The sequence below is a fragment of the Muntiacus reevesi genome, chromosome 1 (genome assembly GCF_963930625.1).
Source record: "Muntiacus reevesi chromosome 1, mMunRee1.1, whole genome shotgun sequence".
Classification (NCBI taxonomy): Eukaryota; Metazoa; Chordata; class Mammalia; order Artiodactyla; family Cervidae; genus Muntiacus; species Muntiacus reevesi.
The window spans coordinates 157,928,922-157,949,765 of NC_089249.1; positions in this window are offsets into that span (position 1 = coordinate 157,928,922).

Sequence of the window (20,844 nt, forward strand, 5' to 3'; positions counted from 1 at the left end):
AGGACTAATGCTGAAGCTGAAGCTCCAGTACTTTGGCTACCTCATGTGAAGAGTTGACTCATTGGAAAGGACCCTGATGCTGGGAGGGATTGGGGGCAGGAGGAGAAGGGGACGACAGAGGATGAGATGGCTGGATGGCATCACCGACTTGATGGGCATGAGTCTGAGTAAACTCTGGGTGTTGGTGATGGACAGGGAGGCCTGGCATGCTGCGATTCATGGGGTTGCAAAGAGTTGGACACGACTGAGTGACTGAACTTAACTGAACTGATTATCTTGCCAAAAAAAAAAAAAAGCAAACCTAGTTTTAAAACAAATTTCATATATATATTTTTATAATTTTTGTGGTTTTGTTTTGTTTCTTTCATATTGTATTTTTGAGAGTCTAACCTCTATTCTAGATTTTTAATCTTTGCTTTTTCACATTTGTTATCAATTTTGTACCTTTAAGCATCCAATCTTCAGTACCCATTTTTACTTAGGAGTGTGACTACTGGCTCAATTTCTCTCTCCCCCTTTTGACTCTTCTTTTTCTCCCCCAGGTCACCTCTATTTCCTCCCTCCCCCTTCTCTTCTCTACCCAACTCTGGGAATCTCTTTGGGTGTTCTGGGTTGTGAAGAACACTTAGGGAACTGATTACTGGCTAGATCTGTCTCTCTCCTTTTGACTCCCCTTCTTCTCCTCCTGGTCACCTCTATCTCCTTCCTCCCTCTTCTCTTCTCCATGTAACTCAGTGAACCACTCTGGTTGTCCCTCACTGTGGAGAACCTTTCCACCATTAACCTAGATAGTTTATCTAGGTGCAGTATAGATGGATAGGTCTTGAGGCTACTGTAAGAATAAGACTGAAAGCCAGAAGCAGGAGGCTTAAATCCAAAACTTGAGAACACCAGAAAACTCCTTACTCTAGGAAACATTAATCGACAAGAGCTCATCCAAACGTCTCCATACCTACACTGAAACAAAGCTTCACCCAAGAGCCAACAAGTTCCAGAGCAAGACATACCAAGCTAATTCTCCAACATTGTGGGAACATAACCCTAGGCATTAAAATACAGGCGGCCAAAAGTCACACCAAACCCATAGACACCTCAAAACTCACTACTGGACCCTTCATGGCACTCTAGGAGAGGAGATCCAGCTCCACCCACCAGAACACCAACACAAGCTTCCTGAATCAGAAAACCTTGACAAGACACTTGTCCAATCCCACCCACAGGGAGGAACCTCCACAATAAAGAAGAACCACAAACTTCAGCATACAGAAATGCCACCCCAAACACAGCAATCTAAACAAGATGAGAAGGAAGAGAAATATAAGATAAACAGATAAAGGTTTATATAAACAGATAAAGATAACAGATAAAGGAACATGATAAATTCCCATGAAACCAAACAAAAGAGGAGGAGATAGAGAGTCTACCTGAAAAAGAAATCAGAATAATGATAGTAAAAATGATCCAAAATCTTGAAAACAAAATGGAGTTACAGATAAATAGTCTGGAGACAAGGATTGAGAAGATGCAAGAAATGTTTAATGAGGACCTAGAAAAAATAAAAAAGAGTCAATCAATAATGAATAATGCAATAACTGAGATCAAAAACACTCTGGAGGGAACCAACAATAGAATAATGGAGGCAGAAGATAGAATAAGTGAGGTGGAAGATAGAATGGTGAAATAAGTGAAGCAGAGAGGAAAAAAGAAAAAAGAATTAAAAGAAATGAGGACAACCTCAAAGACCTCTAAGACAAGGTCAAACACTCCAACATTCGAATCATAGGAGCCCCAGAAGAAGAAGACAAAAAGAAAGACAATGAGAAAATACATGAGGAGATAATAGTTGAAAACTTCCCTAAAATGGGGAAGGAAATAGCCATCCAAGTCCAAGAAACCCAGAGAGTCCCAAACAGGATAAACCCAAGGCAAAACACCCCAAGGCATATATTAATCAAATTAACGAAGATCAAACACAAAAAACAAATATTAAAAGCAGCAAGGGAAAAGCAACAATAACACACAAGGGGATTCCCACAAGGATAACAGCTGATCTTTCAACAAACACTCTTCAGGCCAGAAGGAAATGGCAGGATATTCTTAAAGTGATGAAAGAGAAAAGTCTACAACCCAGATTACTGTACCCAGCAAAGATCTCATTCAAATATGAAGGAGAAATTAAAAGCTTTACAGACAACCAAAATTTGAGAGAATTCAGCATCACCAAACCAGCTCTTCAACAAATGCTAAAGGATCTTCTCTAGATAGGAAACACAGAAAAGGCTGTATAAACTCGAACCCAAAACAACAAAGTAGATGGCAAAGGGATCATACTTATCAATAATTACCCTAAATGTAAATGGGTTGAATGCCCCAACCAAAAGACAAAGACTGGATGGATGGATACAAAAACAAGACCTGTATATATGCTCTCTACAAGAGACCCACCTCAAAATAAGGGACACATTCAGACTGAAAGTGAAGGGCTAGAAAAATATATTTCATGCAAATGGAGATCAAAAGAAAGCAGTAGTAGCAATACTCATATCAGATAAAATAGATTTTGAAACAAAGGCTGTGAAAAGAGGCAAAGAAGGACATTATATAATGATCAAAGGATGAATCCAAGAAGAAGATATAACAATTATAAATATATATGCACCCAACATAGGAGCACCACAATATGTAAGGCAAATGCTAACAAGTATGGAAGGGGAAATTGCCAGTAACACAATAATAGTGGGAGACTTTAATGCCCCACTCACACCTATGGACAGATCAACTAAACAGAAAATTAGCAAAGAAACAAAAACTTAATGATACAATGGTCCAGTTAGACCTAATTGATATCTACAGGACATTTCACCCCAAAAACAATGAATTTCACTTTTTTTCAAGTGCACACAGTAACTTCTTCAGAATAGATCACATCCTGGGCCATAAATCTGGCCTTGGTAAATTAAAAAAAAATTGAAATCATTCCAAGCATCTTTTCTGATCACAATGTGGTAAGATTAGATGTCAACTACAGGGAAAAAAAACTATTAAAAACACAAACATAAGGAGGCTAAACATCATGCTTCTGAATAACCAACAAATCATATAAGAAATAAAGAAAATCAATCAAAATATGCATAGAAATCAATGAAAATGAAAACACAACAACCCAAAACCTATAGGATTCAGTAAAAGCAGTGGTAAGGAGAAGGGTCATAGCAATACAAGCTTACCTCAAGAAACAAGAGAAAAATCAAATAAATAACCTAGCTCTACACCTAAAGCAACTAGAAAAAGAAGAAACGAAGAACCCCACGGTTAGTAGAAGGAAAGAAATCATAAAACTTAGGGCATAAATAAATGAAAAAGAGACAAAGGAGACCATAGCAAAAATCAACAAAGCTAAAAGCGGGTTCTTTGAGAAGATAAATAAAATAAACAAACCATTAGCTAGACTCATTAAGAAAAAAAGGGAGAAGAATCAAATCAACAAAATTAGAAATGAAGATGGAGAAATCACAACAGACAACACAGAAATTCAAAGGATCATAAGAGACTATTATCAGCAGCTAGATGCCAATAAAGTATTCAAATTGGAAGAAATGGACGAGTTCTTAGAAAAGTATAACTTTCCATAACTGAATCAGGAAGAAATAGAAAATCTTAACAGACCCATCACAAGCACTTAAATTGAAACCATAATCAGAAATCTTTCAACAAACAAAAGCCCAGGACCAGACAGCTTCACAACTGAATTCTACCAAAAATTTAGAGAAGAGATAACACCTATCCTATTAAAACTCTTCTAGAAAATTGCAGAGGAAGGTAAACTTTCAAACTCATTCTATGAGGCCACCATCACCCCAATACCAAAACCAGACAAAGATGCTGCAAAAAAAGAAAATTACAGGCCAATATCACTGATGAACATAGATGCAAAAATCCTTAAAAAATTTCTAGCAAACAGAATCCAACTACATATTAAAAAGATCATAGAAGGATGCAAGGACTCTTCAACATTAGCAAATCAATCAATGTGATACACCACATTAACAAATTGAAAGATAAAAATCATATGATTATCTCAATAAATGCAGAGAAAGGCTTTGACAAAATTCAACATCCATTTATGATAAAAACACTCCAGAAAGCAGGCATAGAAGGAACATACCTCAACATAAGAAAAGCCATATATGATAAACTCACAACAATCATTATCCTCAATGGTGAAAAATTAGAAGCATTTCCCCTAAAGTCAGGAACAAGACAAGGGTGCCCACTCTCACCACTACTATTCAATATAGTTTTGGAAGTTTTAGCCATAGTAACCAGAGAAGAAATAGAAATAAAAGGAATCCAGATTGGAAAAGAAGAAGTAAAACTCTCACTGTTTGCAGATGATGTGATCCTCACATAGAAAACCCTAAAGAACAAAAATAAATAAATAAATAAAAAATAAAGAAAAAAAAAAAAGAAAGAAAGAAAACCCTAAAGACTCCACCAGAGCTAATCAATGAATATAGTAAAGTTGCAGGATGTAAAATTAACACAAAGAAATCCCTTGCATTCCTATACATTAACAATGAGAAAACAAAAAGAAAAATTAAGGAAACAATTCCATTCACCACTGCAACAAAAAGAATAAAATACTTAGGAATAAATCTACCTAAAGAAACAAAAGACCTATATATAAAAAACTATAAAACACTGATGGAAGAAATCAAAGATGAGACAAATAGATGGAGATATATACCATGTTCATGGATCAGAAGAATCAATATAGTGAAAACGAGCATACTACCCAAAGCAATATATAGATTCAATGCAATCCCTATCAAGGCACCAACAGTATTTTACAGAGAACTAGAACAAATAGCTTCACAATTAGTATGGAAATACAAAAACCTCGAATAGCCAAAGTAATCTTGAGAAAGAAGAATGGAATTGGAGGAATCAATCTGCTTGATTTCAGATTATACTACAAAGCTATAGTCATCAAGACAGTATGGTACTGGCACAAAGACAGAAATATAGATCAATGGAACAAAATAGAAAGCCCAGAGATAAACCCACGCACCTATGGGCACCTAATCTTTGACAAAGGAGGCAAGACTATACAGTGGAGAAAAGACAATCTCTTTAACAAGTGGTGTTGGGAAAGCTGGTCAACCACTTGTAAAAGAATGAAACTAGAACACTTTCTAAAACCATACACAAAAATAAACTCAAAATGGATTAAAGAGCTAAATGTAAGGCCAGAAACTATAAACTTCTAGAGGAAAACATAGGCAAAACACTCTCTGACATAAATCACAGCAGGATCCTCTATGACCCATCTCCCAGAGTAATGGAAACAAAAGCAAAAATTAAAAAAAAAAGGGACCTAATTAAACTAAAAGTCTTTTGCACAAGGAAGGAAACTATAAGCAAGGTGAAAAGACAGCCCTCAGATTGGGAGAAAATAATAGCAAATAAAGCAACTGACAAAGAATTAATCTAAAAAATATGCAAGCAGTGCCTGCAGCTCAATTCCAAAAAAATAAATGACCCAATAAAAAAATGGGCCAAAGAACTAAACAGATATTTCTCCAAAGAAGACATACAGATGGCTAGCAAACACATGAAAAGATGCTCAACATCACTCATTATCATGGAAATGCAAATCAAAACCACAAGGAGGTACCATCTCACACCAGTCAGAATGGCTGCTATCAAAAAGTCTACAAACAATAAATGCTGGAGAGAAAAGGGAACCCTCTTACACTGTTGGTGGGAATGCAAACTAGTACAGCCACTATGGAGAACTGTGTGGTGATTCCTTAAAAAACTGGAAACAAAACTGCCATACTACCCAGCAATCCCACTCCTGGGTATACACACCAAGGAAACCAGAATTGAAAGAGACACGTGTACCACAATGTTCATCACAGAACTGTTTACAATAGATAGGACATGGAAGCAACCTCTAAGTCCATTTGCAGATGAATGGATAAGAAAGCTGTGGTGCATATACACAATGGAATATTACTCAGCTATTAAAAAGAATGCATTTGAATCAGTTCTAATGAGGTGGATGAAACTGGAGCCTATTATACAGAGTGAAGTAAGTCAGAAAGAAAAACACCAATACAGTATATTAAGGCATATATACGGAATTTAGAAAGATGGTAACAATGACCCTTTGTGCAAGACAGCAAAAGAGATACAAATGTAAAGAACAGACTTTTGGACTCTGGGAGAAGACAAGGGTGGGATGACTTGAGAGAATAGCATTGAAACATGTATATTATCATATGTGAAATAGATAACCAGTCCAGGTTGGATGCACGAGACAGGGTACTCAGGGCTGGTGCACTGGGATGACGCTGAGGAATGGGATAGAGAGGGAGGTGGGAGGGGATTTCAGGATGGGGAATACAAGTACACCCATGGCTGATTCATGTCAATGTATGGAAAAAACCACTACAGTATTGTAAAGTAATTAGCCTCCAATTAAAATAAATAAATAAATAAAATTTTAAAGGACTGCATTCAATATGCAGCAAATTTGGAAAACTCAGCAGTGGCCACAGGACTGGAAAAGGTAGTCTTCATTCCAATCCCAATGAAGGGTAATGCTAAAGAATGCTCAAACTACGTACCACCGTGCTCACTTTAAGATTATGCTCAAGTTGGATTCAAGTTGGATTCAGCAGTATATGAATTAAGAATTTCCAGATGTACAGGCTGGGTTTAGAAAAGGAAGAGGAATCAGAGATAAAATTATCAACATTCACTGGGTCATAAAGAAAGCAAGGGAATTACAGAGAAACATCTACTTCTGCTTCATTGACTACACTAAAGCATTTGACTGTGTGGATCACAACAAATTGGAAAATCTTTCAAGAGATGAGAGTACCAGACCATCTTACCTGTCTCCTGAGAAATCTGTATGCAGGTCAAGAAACAACAGTTAGAACTGGACATGCAACAATGGACTGGTTCCAAGTTGGAAAGGAGTACGTCAAGGCTGTATATTGTCACCCTACTTATTGAGTTTATATGCAGAGTATATCATGCGAAATGTTGGGCTGGATGACTCACAAATTGGAAACAAGACTACCAGGAGAAATAACAACTTCAGATATGCAGATGATACCACTCTAATAGCAGAAAGTGAAGAGGATCTATAAAACCTTTTGATAAGAGTGAAAAAAAAAGAGTGAAAACACTGGCTTGAAACTCAGTGTTCAAAATACTAAGATCATGGCATCTGATTGCAACATTTCATGGCAAACAGAAGTGAAAAAAGTGGAAGCAGTGACAGATTTTATTTTCTTGGGCTCCAAAATCACTGTGGATGGTGACTGCAGCGATAAAATTAGAAGATGCTTGCTTGCTCTTTGGAAGGAAAGCGATGATAAACCTAGATAGCAGATTAAAAAGCAGTGACATTATTTTGCCAACAAATATCCACATAGTCAAAGCTACGGTTTTTCCAGTGTGTGCAAATGTGAGAGTTGAACTTTAAAGAAGGCTGAGTGCTGAAGAATTGTTGCTTTCAAATTGTGGTGCTGGAGAAGACTCCTGAGAGTCCCTTGGATGGCAAGGAGATCAAGTCAGTCAATCCTTAAGGAAATCAACCCTGAATATTCACTGGAAGGACTGATGCTGAAGCTGAAGCTCCTGTAGTATCGTTACCTAATGTGAAGAACAGACTCATTGGAAAAGACCCTGATGCTCAGAAATACTGAGTGCAGGCAGAGAAGAGGGTGGCAGAGGATGAGATGGTTGGATAGCATCACCAATTCAATGGATATGAATTTGAGCAAACTCCAGGAGAAAGTGGAGGACAGGGAAGCCTGGTGTGCTGCAGTCCATGAGGTAACAAAGAGTCAGACTCAACTTAGCAATGGAACGACAACAACATTGCTACCTCATGCTCTAGACCACCTGTGTCTTCTTTACCACTAACCACATGCTCGTTAGTGTCTTTCCAACTGCTTCTATTAGAGAACCAGTTCCATATAGAAGCCTACTCAGGAAACTCATCCCTAAGGTTTTGCTCCTCTTCAACGTTATGGGTAGCAAAATCTGAGTTAGTCTGTGTTCTAACAGAGAAACAGAACTAGCAGAATAGATGTCCACACAGAGCAAAAGACAAACACAGCAGGAGAAGGTGCCTGAGTACTGCTTCTCTGCCCAGCCATGAGTTCTCCTGCCTCCTTCTCTGTCATCCCACTAGGAAGCTGAGCAGCTGGGCTTAAGAAAGGAACATGGGGACCAGGCAGTCCGATGGATCAGGTAACTGACTGAGTGGGAACAACATAGGGAGAGACAGGCCAGGCAAAGATCCTTCTCACACAGCACCAAAGGGGAGTGGGAAGGGCAGGGAAGGCAGGTGCTCACTCACCAATCTGTTGGAAGAAGAAGTCATGTATATCTGGGCCTTAGGATCTTCAGGAGACAGAGAAGACTGAGTGAGGCAGGGACTGAGGGATTCCCTGAGGAAGCCAGGTGATGAATAGGGTGGGTCCCCACCTGGCCAGACTTTGGGTGCAGGCCCAGGGTCCCTCCCCACATGGCACCCTGAGCTCTTTTCTCTCATGAAGCTTCAAATTCTCCCAGGAACCCTCACCTCCTCGAGTGTATACAGCTTGGGCATAGTTAGGGTCATAGATGTTCAGGAAGCCAAGGAACTCTCCAAACCAGAGTGGGTGGAGGTAGGGGAACTGGTGGGCCCAGGACAATACCTTGTTCAACGTCTTGGTATACTGGATCTGAAAGAGCAACAGAAGGCCTGGCCACCCAGGAACACAGCGTCACCAGTGAAGTCAGCAGGGTAAAGAGGAGGCTGCCTGGGAAGATGCTAAGAGCACCCCTCCTTCCTCCGTCACACCTCTCTCAGCCAGTCACAGTCCTACATATCTTTGAGCTCAGTCCCCCCTCCAGCCCTATAGCCACTGCTCTAAATCCAAGTCAGCCTCTTATTGCCCCTGGGTGAGCTCAGAGATCCCAAACTAGCCAACCTACTTCCATCTGGTACCTGCCAACATTCTCCATCTCCAGTGCAGTCGGAAAGAGATTTTCTTTCAGCATCAAAGTTTTTCATTAGAAAGAAAGTTCCAGCTTATTGTTCAATACAGAAACCACCTTGATCTCAATTGTGTTAGGTCATGAGACACATTTTTATTAAGGACCTACTATATGCAGAGCACTGTCTAGATGTCTTGGGGAATAAGATAAACATGGTCTTTCCCATTCATTCTGTGAGGGAAAGACTGATAAACAAGCAAACAGTGAAGTAAAATGACTACAGACTGCAGTGAGTACTAAGAAGGAAATAAGCACAGTGCTGGGAGAGAGACTAACCCGGAGGCCCTGCTCAATAGGGTGATCCAGGATGGGGTCTTGTTGGAGAGGACATTCAAGGTCAAACTGAAGGATGATAACGGAGCTGACCCTGTGAAGAGTAAGGGAAGAGCATTCCAGGTAAAGGGAGCAGCAAGCAGTGTCTGGAGTAGGAAAAAGTGTGGTGTCTCCCAGGAGTTACCACTAGATGGGGCAGTGGCCTTGGAGAGATTTAAGTTTGGAGAGATTGTCCAGAAGGTGGTGTATGTTCTAGGACAGAGAGTATAGAAAGGATGACATAGAGAAAACAACTGGCACCATGCCAGCACATAGCAAGCTGATACAAAATGAATGAGAGTCAGATATTAGCAAAGTTGGAGTTAGAAATTTAAGGTGATGGTCTTAATTCTGACACTTACTTCATTTGTGTCTTGAAAAGTGCACTATCCCTGTTTTCTTGTCTATAAAACAAGGTTAATAACACCTGGTAAATTGAGGAGTAGTTGTGATTGTGCTTTCGAAAGTATAAGCGCTATGTAAACATTGAAGAGAGAGCTTTGAAACCTTTACTGCTTTTACTGCCAGCATCGTGCAGGGAACAGGATTACACTGTGCAGGAGTAAGGATAACTTGCTTTCTCAGAATCATTTATGTATCTCACTCCAGGCAGAAAGTGGTGATATAGATTTGTTGTTGTTCAGTCACACAGTCATATCTGACTCTTTGAGACCCCATGGATTGCAGCACATCAGGCTCACCCACCCTTCAGCATCTCCTGGAGTTTGCTCAAGCTCATGCCCATTGAATCAGTGATGCCATCCAACCATATCATCCTCTATCATCCCTTTCTCCTCCTGCCTTCAATCTTTCCCTGCATCAGGATCTTTTCCAATGAGTCAGTCCTTCACATCAGGTGGCCAAAGTACTGGAGCTTCAGCTTCAGCATTAGTCCATCCAATGACTGATTTCCTTTATGATTGACTGGTTTGATCTCCTTGCAGTCCAAGGGATCCTCAAGTGTCTTCTCTACCACCACAGTTTAAAGCATCCATTCTTTGATACTCAGCTTTCTTTATGGTCCAACTGTCATATCCAAAAATGACTACTGAAAAAACCATGGCTTTGACTTTACAGACAGTTGTTGGCAAAGTACTGTCTCTACTTTTTAACATACTGTCTAGGCTTGTCATAGTTTTTCTTCCAAGGAGCAAGTGTCTTTTAATTTCATGGCTGCAGTCACCACCCACAGTGATTTTGGAGCCCCCCAAAATAAAGTCTGTCACTGTTTCCTTTGTTTCCCCATTTATTTGCTATGAAGAGATGGGACCAGATGCCATGATCTTTGTTTTTGAATGCTGAGTTTTAATCCAGCTTCAATGGGGGTGATATATATGATCCCAGGCTAAATAAACAGAATTGTTCTGTGACTTCCACTGCATGGGGAAAGAAAGCAGATATATAGACTTGAAAGACTTTTCCTGGAAGTTTCTGTCTTTATATGAGCACAAAAATAAACAAGATATGATAACTTGCACCAGCACCAAATCCAACTTTCTCAAATGCAGAGAACAAGAGTGCCTATGACCTCCCCATAGCAGTAATTGCTTCAAGTGGCTGTGTTGAGAACTGACTACATTCCCTCTTTGCCTTTCTACTGCCTATAACCTGAACCAGGAAGCATCCTGAAATAAAAATATTAAGTTCCTTGTTAATGTATGGCACTAAAACCTGACCCCAGTCTGTTGAAGTTGTTGATTTAACAAGTCCAAAGTTACACTTCCTCCCTCTTTCATTCATTTATCAAGTCAGTAAGTATTTATTGAGGATCATCAGTAGGTACTGTCTTCTGTACCAGATTATGGAAATTATAAGGACATAGAATGCTTAGTGACAACTTTCAAGGAATCCTTGGTTGGGTTAGGTGGGTACCAAATGAATGGGAAAAATATTTACTGGTTAATAAATATTAACCACAGTTGACAAAGTATTTTTAAAGACTTTAACGCATACTCTACAGGTGAGTAGTCTCACTTTGTAATAAGCTCATTGAGAATTCTCCATAAACATCATTTTCAGTGATTGCTACAACTAACCACAGAGTTTGCCAACACTTTCTCACAAAGGCAGCTCTGAGGAGTGAGGCTGCGTTTGCACCAGTACATGAAGTTGAAAACCTGAAAGACTCTCCTGCTACTTGGAACACTGGGAAACAGATCAAACAGAAACGCCCTTGGAAAATTAGGCTGCATTCATGTATGGACAGCAGCTCAACCCACTCATTATCTTCTCAGGCTCATGGTTAACAGCAAAGCATCTGGAGCCAGACTGCCTGGGTTTGAATCCTGGTTCTACCTCTTACCAACAGAGTGACCCTGGGCAAGCAACCAGCCTCTTAGTGCCTTCATTTTCTTGTCTAGACTTGGGGAGTTTTTTAATCTGCGTTGTAGGATCGTTGTGGAATAACATACATAATGTTCTTTGTTTAGTGCCTAGAACGTAGGAGGTGCTCACTAAGGTTAGCTATTATCATGCATTTGAGCCCAGCTCTACAGAAGCCAAGGACTGAGGGGGGCAAGGGTAACAACCAGAATCCAAATCCAGCTGCTCCCACTTCAGAGTTCTTTCCCTTACTGCCCCTGTGCTGTGGAGAAAAGCTAGTGCTGAGTCAAGTGAGGAAAGAGTCAGGGTCCAAGAGTCCTTGTGTGGGGCAGAGAGGGGGATGGAATGCAACCAAAGAATGAGGTGAAAGTGGAGAGGAATGAGTGTAAGCGGTTACATGCCGTGGAGTTTGGACAGGGCTCAGGATTTAGGGGACAAAGAAAAGAACTCTGACCTCACGGGTTGTGTAATAAATCCTCTGTCATGAGTATGGGCAAAGGAGGAGGGTGTTCGGAGTAACAGGTTAATTAGTTCAAAGAGCAGTGCATAGGAAATGGGGCCCCTTTGGGAAAGCTTTCCAAAGAATTCTTCCTGAAATGTATGGTGTTTTACTTTCTGTGTTATGGGGCTTGGATATGACCTGGAAGGAGATAATCATGGGAAAAGTGAGAGGCATGTTGAGTTGAAGATGACCTTGAAGGAGATAATCATGGGAAAAGTGAGAGGCATGTTGAATTGAAGATGATGTCCTTACCCCTTGCTTTTTCATGTATGACATCCATGGATTTGCCAATACTTGGAAAATTTTCCTAGTGTTTGCTAACTGGTGCTCTCCTATCCATCCTCCAGATCTCTTTATTTTTTAATTTTCTCCTTCCCTAGGTGGCCCAAGCATACTATTCATTCCTTCAGTACATCCTTTATCATATTTTATTGAACTAATCCATTTTTCTGTCTTAAGGCACTAAGCCGTGAACTAAAAAGATATTAATTTTTGAGTGAATGAATGACTACGAATGAATGAATAATTGTGTGAGGTATTCAGAGAAAGGATTACCATCCTACCTTTATTAGTTTTGCAGGAGAACTGTAGCAATTTACCAGAAACTTGGTGACTTAAAACAGTATAAATTTATTGTGCTATAATTCTAGGGGTTATATTATGAAATCAATATCACTGGGCCAAAATCAAGATATTTTCAGGGCCATACTCTCCTTGGAATCTCTAGGGTGAATTCATTCCCTTCCCAGCATCAACCCCCGCTCCCCCTAGCTGTTGTAGGCATATTTACAATTTGAAGCTCATCCTGACCTTAGGATGAAGTACAGAGCTAACTTGTTGTTGGTAGAAGAAATCACATCCTAAACTTTATATTAATTAGTGGATGTAGTATGGGTAGGAGAATTCAATTTGTTAATATTATGGAAAGCAATGAACTGATGCAGTGATAATTATTAATACAGAGAAAGCTCATGTGTGTAAGGATTCTTTAATAATTTACAGCTTTGGCAATTAGTATTGGTATTCCATAGAAGACAATAAACTAGATCGTTTGTGAAGTTATGCACACCCAAAAATTTTTTGTACCATTAATATTAGGAATGCTATGGCTAATTAAATAGGAATAGCAAGTCACAGGGCTTCCCAGGTGGTGCAGTGGTAAAGAATTTGCCTGCCAGTGCAGGAGATGGCCAGAAACAGGTTTGATCTGTTGGTCGGGAAGATCCCTGGAGGAAGAAATGGCAACCCACTCCAGTATTCTTGCCTGGAAAATCCCATGGACAGAGGAACCTGTAGGGCTATAGTTCATGGGGTTGCAAAGAGGTGGTCATGACTGAGTGACCTGGCACGCTGGAGCACACAGACAGCTAATAACATGTCATTACTAATGAACATATTGTTAAGAAGAATTGCCCCTCTGAATAGAAAGGTTTAAGTGTTATACAATTAACAGGCTTTGCTACCTGAACAAACCCGTTTTAGAGTAGAGTTAGTGTATTGTTTTGATTAAGATGACTTCACCTATTTAATATAAAAAACTTTCAAAAGATCGACCTTACTTCTGTTGCCCTTTATAAATATAGAAGCCTGTTAAGAATGGTATGTCTGTTAGTGCTAGACTTCCAATATTTAGCAAACATATAGGCAGAGTTTTAAATGATCATCCTATTTTTTGTAGATTTTGCTCATCATTTAAATTATGAATAAAGGATACAAAGCATAATTTAACCCACTGGAGTGGGTCACCATTTCTTCTTCCAGAGGATCTTCTCAACCCAGGAATTGAGCCAGAATCTACTGCATCTCCTACACCCTAGTATTTACTTATTTTACAACTGACAGCTTGAACATTTTGACTCAACCCATTTTGCCTAACTCCCACTCCCACGTCTGGCAACCTCCAATTTTTTTCTAAGTTCAGTTGTTTTATTTTATTTTGGATTAGACGTTTAAATGAGATGATGTTTTTCTTGGTCTGACTTATTTTAGTTAGCATAATGCCCTTAAGTTTCATCCATGTTGTCACAAATAGCCAGATTTCCATTCTTTTTTATGTCTGAAAAACATTTCAATTATATATATACATACATATGTATATATGCATATGTTTATATATGCTCAGTTGTTTCAGTTGTGTTTGACTCCTTGGGACCCTATACACTGTAGCCTACCAGTCTCCTCTGTCCATGGGGATTCTCCAGACAAGAATACTAGAGTGGGTTTCCATATCCTCTTCTGGGGGATCTTCCCAACTCAGGGATCGAACCCACATCTCCTATGGCTCCTGCATTGCAGGCAGATTCTTTACCACTGAGACACTAGGGAAGCCTCCCTCTCTCTATATATATATATGCATATATATAGTCTATAAATGGATAAAACATGTTATATATATGTATAAATATGTTTTATCCATTTATAAACATTTTCTTTATTCATCCATCCATCAACACTCAGATTGTTTCCGAATTTTGACCATTATAAATAACATACTGTTTTCCATAGTGGTTTCACCAAGTTACATTGCCACACATAGTGCACTATAGTTCCCTTCCCTCAATATCCTTGCCAACACATTTCTTCTCTTTTTGGTAATAAGCATTTTAACAGTTGTGAAGGGATCATTCATTGTAGTTTGACTTGCATTTCCCTGATGATTACTGATATTGAGTATCTTCCATGTATCTGTGGGCCATCTATATGTGTTCTTTCGAAAAACGCCTATCCAGGTCCTCCACCCATTTCTAATCAGATATATAATTCTGCTACTAATTTTATGAGTTCTTTATCCATTTTGTATACCAAGCCTTTATCAGATATATGAATTGCAAATATTTTCTCCCATCTGGTAGGTTGCCTCTTCATTCTGTTGATCACTTTCTTTGCTGTGCAGGAGCTTTTCAGTTTGACCTATATGTTATATCCCACTTGGTTATTTTTGCTTTTGGTGTCAAACCCGAAAAATCATTGCCAAGACTGATGTCAAGGAGGTTATTACCTATGTTTTCTTCTAAGGAATTTTAAGATCTTTTGAGCTTATGTTCAAGTCTCTAGTCTACTTTCAGTTAAATGTAAGATAGTGGTTCGGTGGTTCATTGTTTTGCATGTTACTGTCCAGTTTTCCCAACACCACTTATTAAAGAGATTGCCTTTTTCCCACTGTATATTCTTGACTCCTTTGTCATGAATTAACCAACCATATATGTGTGGGTTTATTTCTGGAATCTCTGTTTATGTCAATGATCTATGTGTCCATTTTTATAACAATGCTGTATTGTTTTGATTACTACAGCCTTGTAGTATAGGCTGAAGTTTGGGAGCATACCTCCAGATTTGTTCATTTTCTCAAGATTGCTTTGGGTATGTAGGGACTTTCATGCTTCCACCTTTTAAGTTATTATTGAATTCAGTTTGCTAATATTTTGTTGAAGATGCTTGTATCTATGTCCATCAGATATTGACCTGAAAGTTTCTTTTCTTGAGATATCCTTATTTGGTTTTGTTACAAGGGTAATACTGGCCTTGTACAAAGGGTTTGGAAGTGTTTTCACATATTTATTTTGAGAAGAAGAGTTTCAAAAGGATCAGTATGAATTCTTCTTCTTCTTCAAAGGTTTAGTAGAACTCACCAGTGAAGTTGTCTGATCCTAGAAAATTTGTTTATTGAAGGTTTTTGATTATTGATTCAATCTCCTTACTAGTAATCAGTAAGTTTAAATTTTCTCTTTTTGCCATGCTTCAGACTTAGTAGGTTGAATGATTTTAGAAATTTACCATTTCTTCTAGGTCATCAAATTTGTTGGCATGTAATTGTTCATAGTATTCTCTTATGTACCTTGTATTTCTGTAGTATCAATTCTAACTTTTTTTTTTTAGTGAGTCTAGCTAAAGTTTTCTCAGAATAAAGCAGCAAGTTTTAAAATATCTTTTTTTTGTTTAAGAAAACATTGCAACAAACTGTATTAAAGGTTCCCAAGTAGAGTGTAAAATCATTAATTAAATAACTGTTTTCTATCATAGTAGAAGACGAATTACTAGAACTACTCCTGCTACAACTGTAGTACTTCAGTGAAGTAGGACTGAAACTGCTGTTGCATCCTCTATGGCTGATGCAAAGTGAGGTGTGTAGTCCAAGGTGGGCACATTTTCTGGTGCAGCCCAAAGTAAACCTATTAGTAGGAAAATATCATAATTAAGATCAAGGATAAAACTTCATTGAAAATCTCAAGTATTTGAAAGGAGAAGTAATTATGTATTGATATTGCAAAACCAATCATTCCAATGTGATCATAGGGCTTCCCTGATGGCTCAGACAATGAAGATTTATCTGCAATGCAGGAGACCCAGGTTTGATCCCTGGGTCAGGAAGATCATCTGGAAGAGAGCATGGCAACTGACTCCAGTATTCTTGGCTGGAAAATTCTATGGACAGAGAGGCCTAGTGGATTACAGTCCGTGGGGTCAAAAAGAGTCAGAAAAGCTTTGAGCAACTAACCAGTCATTGCAATGTGATTATAAAAATGTGCTTAAAGGGTCATTAATTAGCCACAGTCACAACCAGGAGGTTGATAGGAGGTGGCGGAAGGACAGGGGACTGGGAGGGCAGGAATGGCCCAGATTATTAGAGCATGGTTATGGTCATCAAGTCCCCAGGACAAAGTCTTGTTGTGTAAAAATCACATGGTTCCTAGGGAAAAGCCAGGTAACCTCTCAGGTCTTGACCCCTCACCCAGTCCTGGGAGTTAACTCCTCCCCATACCCTGTGCTGGTATCCACACGTCTGTCAGACACCCCCTCCTCAGGGAGATCTCAGGCTGTCTTGGCAGCTCTGCCCTTAGAATACAAGCTGTTCCTTCCTGAGTCTCCCCGCTCCCCAGGCTGAGCACCTTCAGCTGTTCTCACAGGCTTCCAGATGCTTCTCTGCCCATTCTGCAATCCCACCCTCCCTGCCAGGGCCTGAGGTTGCCTAGGAGTGCAGACTTCAGTCTGATGGATCAGCCCTGTGGGTCCACTGTGTGTGGAGACAACAGACAGGAATCTAAGATGGTGTCATGTCTCAGGAAAAGAGGCTCACCTGATGCGTGGGGAGTTATGTCAGGTAGAGCGGGCCAACTGGCTTGATTCTGTGGAACACAGGACTTTGCTTAAAACTGACATTCCCAGACAGACTGATCAGCCTCAAGGATGTCCTCTAAGCAAAGGGTGCTGATATTTGACTTGTGCCCTTAAATTGGGTCTGGTTATCTCTGGGCGTTCTTCCCTCATACAGTGTGCTGTGAGCTTCCTGGGGCTGAGGTGTCATCCCCTTCCTGTACCCCTGAACTCTGCACAGAGACTGACCTGGAGGGATGCTCAGCCCAGGTGTGTGGAGAGAGAGAGGAAGAGAGAGATGAGGTGCTTGCCGGCTGGGGAAGCGCAGCATCTGCCCACTGAGTCAGTCAGCACTCAGCCCTGTGGCGGGGCGGGTGTAGGGGGTAGATGGGGTGAGGGCACACTGTGGGGCCAGTCTTTTTGCAAGAGAAGAAGTCTCAGACATTATCAGCAGAGTGGAGCCATGACGGGGCCTGTTAGAAGCAGCCACAGAGAGACAGACAAAGCTCTGTTTGTTCACAGATGTTGTTGTATTAGATTTCCAGATTATTTTTAATTTGAGAAATCAAAATCTGTTTTTGGGTTCAATTGTCACTTTTCTGAGCTAAGGGTTGACACATGGAACCATTAAAAACTTTTACTGCTGTTCCCATTTCACTGATGGCCATTACATAATATATAGACTCTGTAGGTATATAATTTCTCTTATGTCAATTTTATTACTCATGGTGCTTCCATAATGGCTCAGATGGTAAAGAACCTGTCTGCAATGCAGGAGACCTGGGTCTGGTCCCTGAAAGGGGAGATCCCCTGGAGAAGAGAATAGTTACCACAACATTATACTTTGGAGTATATTGGAGAATTGCAATAGTTAATGAGAATTCCAGGGACACAGGAGCCTGGCAGGCTGCAGTCCATGAAGTGGCAAAGAGTAGGACACAACTGAGTGATTAACACACACGCACACAGTGGGTTACTTAATATTGTCTCAATTTCTGCTGGTCTAACAGAGCAATTGCAACCAAATATTTCTAGCTGTTATAATACAGAGATTTTTTTTCAACATCTCTGTTATTGGCACAGTTAGGAATTAGAATGCAAACTTAATTGGGTAGAACAAAGGATTTGCCCAGGAAGAAGGATTTGCAGGCATCTGGCTTTCATAGGCAACAAGCAATCAGAAAAGATAACCAGGACCTTTGGACCCACCAGAGGAGATCCAAGAAAACTAGGTAACATAGCTGGAGTGTTAAGAAGCTCCTAAAGGTCAGTCCCTGCACTGGAACAGCAGAATAAGGCAAACCAAATGATGGTCATGACTTTGGAGCACAGAGCAGCCCTCATAATGCACTCAAGCAGGACATGTCTCAGTCCAGGGCAGGATTGTCAGCCCCCACTAGAACAGGAGCTCCATAAGGGCAAGGATTCTGTTGCTCACTGTTGAATCTCTTGCTCCTGGAATGGTAATTGATTCAAAGTAAGTCCTCAACATATAGGTATCAAATAAGTGAATAACTCAGCTCATCTACCCACCCAATCTTTCATGTACTTGACATTCACTGATGTGGAAACATTATGGGATGTTGGCCCAGCTGACTTGTTCCGAGATCTCTTCTATCACAGAGGATGGGCCTTTGGAAGGCCTATTCACCCCAGCCATAGTTCATTTTAACAGGTGGACACCTTGGCCATGACATAAGAATCAGAGCCTTGGAATAGTATTCAACAGTGCCCCTAGGCTCAAGGGTGGCAGAATGGGGAAATGTGTCAACCCCAGAAGGGTAGACATTCCCTCCTCCACTGCCCAGACCCAGCTGTGCAAGGACAGGGACTGTGTCTGTTGATTCATGACTGTATCACCAACCCCTAGAAAACTGTCTGGTTCAAGGAACAGCCTCCTTAGACACTTGCATAGGGATGACTGCGTGGATGTACAAAGAGAAAGAATGGGAGATGCAGTCCTGGAAGCCCTTCAGTCCCTGGTTCTCCCCTTCCACACCCTGGCTGCTCTTGCCCTTTGGCTCTGTGAGATGCCCCTGAGCCCCAGCTTTATTTTTGTGCTTCCTTCTTTCCTACCTTAGCTCTGATTCTAACTGACACTTGCAAACAGAATTTTGTATTAAAACTCACTCATCACCCCTACATGTACTCATTCCTTCTTCAAGAAATTATTGCTTCTTTGAAAAGTGAGGCTTAATCTCTATGAACATGCTCTACACTGCCTCTGAAAACAGGGATGATAGATATGAAAGGCAAGCCTGTGAACATGACGCCGAGGAATTAGAACATTGAATGGAAACATGATAAGAGAGGCATCCAGGGAGTCTTGGGAATCCTGGGAAGGGACACCTTGGGGTCAGCAGCTTTGGGTTTAAACACAGTTCACCTGGGTATGTATCTTTTACATAGGTTTCTTCATTCTTCAGTGAAGCAAGATTGAGTAATTATCCCCCCTCATACAGGATTGCCTTGAGTTTTACATAAGCCTATGAAAATATTCTGTACTCCATGGAGTTAATCCCTGAACATTTATCAAGCATTCACTGTGAATAAATTTCTAATGATAGTTCTGAGTAAGAAATAATCAAGGAAACTAAATCAGATCTTAGGCCAAGTTCTGGAGAGACATTAGAAGTCTGGATCCAAGTCTGGCTCAGCAGTTCTAGTCTTTGATCTCTGTGGATACATTCAGAACTATCTCCCCATGCCTGTGCAAACATTCAGCCTTACCTCAAGCACTTGACCTTAAAACAGAGTTGCTGCTGTTTTTTATTTTTTGCTCTTGTTACTGTTGCAAAGGAACAGAAACAGCAACAACTTCTGAAAAGGATAGAGAAATTCCCATGTATTCATATTCATTTTCTGTGGGTGAGCAGGGTTAGCCCTGTGACCTCTGACCCTGACGACATGAAGGTAGTCCTGCGAAGGACAGGTGGAGTGAAACCCACATGCCAGCAGGAGCAAATCTTCCCTCTTGGGTACATGCCCCTGGGTCTGGGAAATTCCGACAGAGACCGGCCCTTCAGCATCAGTATGTGACTCTCTACCCGCCATCCTTGAAGCCCGAGAGAGTCAGGGATGGGAGGCAAGTTTGCGGTGGGTGAGACAAATTGATAGCTGAATGTCATCAGGAAGGGAAGGCAGCTCATAGTATTATTATTAATAAAAATACTCATGATAGTAGCAACAGCCTTCTGAAGTATTTGCTCAATCTAAAGAATAAGAGATACCAAACACTCTTAGTAATATGAGCTGTTCTTACTAAGTGTCAGATGTGTTCCCCCACTCACCACAAATAGAGAAACCCTGCACATAGCAAAGAAGACCCAGCACAAGCAAACATAATAAAATAAGTAAAAATTTTTTAATAAAAAATAGCCCTATAAGCTGCCCAATACTATTCTTCATATGCTAGAAAGGAGGAGATTGTTTCATGACCTATCACTATGGATAAAACTTGTGAGATGTCTTGGTTTTCTTACTTCTTTCTGAACAGTGAATAATTAATAACAGCTATCAAAGGAAAGAGACTATTAAGTGTTTTCAGA